Raw genomic sequence first — 2837 nt, forward strand, 5'->3', positions numbered from 1 at the left:
TAACTCACGGAGACAATATAGAATAAAAAAAAGGAAAACTTTATTTTTCCTTAATTTAATAAAAGATGTATAATAACAACATATTAAGCTTGGAAAGCTCTGATTATAATATCATAAAGGAAAAAGAAGAAGATAAAAGCTAACAAATAGGACCATCAAACACAATTAACCTAATCTCCATAATATAATTAATTCCGATAAATCAATTATGATAGTGGCTCTGATACCAATTGTTAGTAAAAAATCACCTAAGCATGTTCTTTACAAAGATTATAACATATAATCACTTTAGTGCGAAAGCTATAAAATGCATATATGAACACGAACATGAATATAGGATCATTTATCATGTTGATCTATTAAAGATTAATGAAGAGTAAGGAATCAAGGAATATCTGGATCCATTATAGAATTACTCGTTGGCTATAGCTCTTCCTCAACCAGTACTCCTCACGCCTCAATACTCTTCAGATGGGGAGAAGAGTGAATATGCTTTTCGTACTGATATATTGGGGATCATAGCCCATTATATAGGTGATGGCCCATTAGGATTCCCATTATCCCGAAATGGGCCATCAAACATCCATCCAATTTGGCCCATATCAATTAATTAATAAATAATTAATTATATAAATAGAAAATTAATTAGCCTTATTACATAATTTTGACCACTAAATCAATTAAGGCTTCATATTGATAAATAGCTAATATAATCAATTTAAATATATATGCCCACATAATATTATTGAAATATTTTATTTAATAAAATATTCTAACAGTTTGTACTTGTGGGCATGTACAATAGAAGAAATAGTGCTAGATCTTACTCGAAATATTTGAGGGAATGAGAGGTATTCACGAAAATATTATAATTGAAATCATAAATTTTAAATACAATTTTATCAAATTTTAAAATAGAGAAAATGTACTATGTATCAATAGTGTAAAAAAAATTTATACTGTTAATCAATGACAATCATGTATCCTGTCAAATCAGACTGAATTTTTAATTAATTATATAACATGACAGATTGATATATTTTTATTGGATGACAATGTAAAAAATTTAACATTGAGAGTGCATCTCCATTAAACCCTTCAAAATAACTTCTTTAAAAATATATTATAATATAAGCTTAAATGTACTTCTGGTCCCTGTAAGTTAGCGAGTTTTTTATTTTCGTCTCTATTAAGTTTTTTTTTTGTTTGAGTCCCTATATCTTACTTTTTGCTTGAGGTTTAGTCCCTAACGTCAAAATTCGCAGGAAAGTCCACAGGTTTCCTGTGGATTTTAATTTTAGGGACTAAAATGAACGCAAAAGTGAAATAGGGACTCAGACCATAAAAAAAACTTACAGAGACGAAAATATAAAACTCGCTAATTTGCAAGGACCAAAAGTGCATTTAAGTCTATAAAATATAATATGAGATATTCAACTTTAAATTAAAATACTGTTTTTTTGATTATTAAAAATTATAAAAAAATGGTGCAAAGATAATATCTAAGACATTCAAACTAAATTGACACCCAAAGATACATCTAAGAAGCACCCTAATGAAATATATTAATAAATATGAAATAACAAGGAAACAAATGAATCTTGGAGAGATTAGACCAAAATCCAAGAATTTTTCTATCAAATTTATCGGTGTTAGTGTGTGAGACACTTTTAATGAGGAGAGAATAAAGAGAATAAGGAAATAAGGATTATATTATTAAATTGAATAGTACATATAATGATATAGACTATGACTATTTATATACAACTCTAATTGAGTTTGAGCTTACACAACTTAGATTATATTTGATATTATATCAATACTATATCAATCCCAATAATATCTCAACATACCCCCTATAATCCAAGTTGTCGAACAACTCTAAAAAAAGTCAATCTGAACTATTCCTAATTTCTTTCTCAAATTTAGGAATTTGTCGATCTTCAATCCTTTGATGAAAATGTTGGTCAACTGTGTTTCACTCGAGCAATGCCTAATTTCAAGTTCACCTCGATTTACCTTTTCCCGCAGGAAGTGAAATCTAGCTTCGATATGCTTACTCCTTCCATGCAGAACTGTATTCTTCGCCAGATTTATGGGTGACTTGTTGTCGATTTGCAACACAAGAGGTTTCTTCACTTCGACCTCCATTTCTTCAAGTACTGGTCTGATCCAATTTGCTTGACATGCATCATAGGATCCTACTATATATTCAGCTTCACATGATGATAATGCCACCACAGGTTGTTTCTTCGAACACCATGAAATTGGGGCACCAAATACTTGAAAGAAATATCCAGTTGTGCATCTTCGATCTTCCTTATCTCCACACCAATCAGCATCTGAAAAGCAAGTAACTATTGCTTCTTTGCCTTCAGATTCTCGTCAAAATAAAATTCCATAGTTTATCGATCCATTTAGGTATCTTAGAATTCTTCTTTCATCTTTCATGTGTGACACTCTTGGTTCACTCATGTATCTGCTCACTAATCCGACTGCGAAACCTATATTAAGTTGACTGTTGCACACATATCTGAGAGATCCAATAATTTTCTTGAACAAAGTTACATCGACTTTGTCTTTCTGTCCATGCTTCTTCAACTTCAAGTTTGTTTCGATAGGTGAGGATGCAGGATTTGAATCACCCATTCTGAATCTCTCGAGTATCTCTTTGATATACTTCCTTTGATGCAACACCATACCTTGCTTTGAAATTTAAAATTTCATGCCTAGGAAATAAGACAATTTTCCCAGATCCGACATTTCAAGTTTCTTCATCATCAGCTCTTTGAACTTCGACAAGGTCTCTAAGTTATTTCCAGTTACCAGTAAGTCAT

Source organism: Vicia villosa, linkage group LG1 (assembly GCF_029867415.1).
Source record: "Vicia villosa cultivar HV-30 ecotype Madison, WI linkage group LG1, Vvil1.0, whole genome shotgun sequence".
In the NCBI taxonomy this organism is placed as follows: Eukaryota; Viridiplantae; Streptophyta; class Magnoliopsida; order Fabales; family Fabaceae; genus Vicia; species Vicia villosa.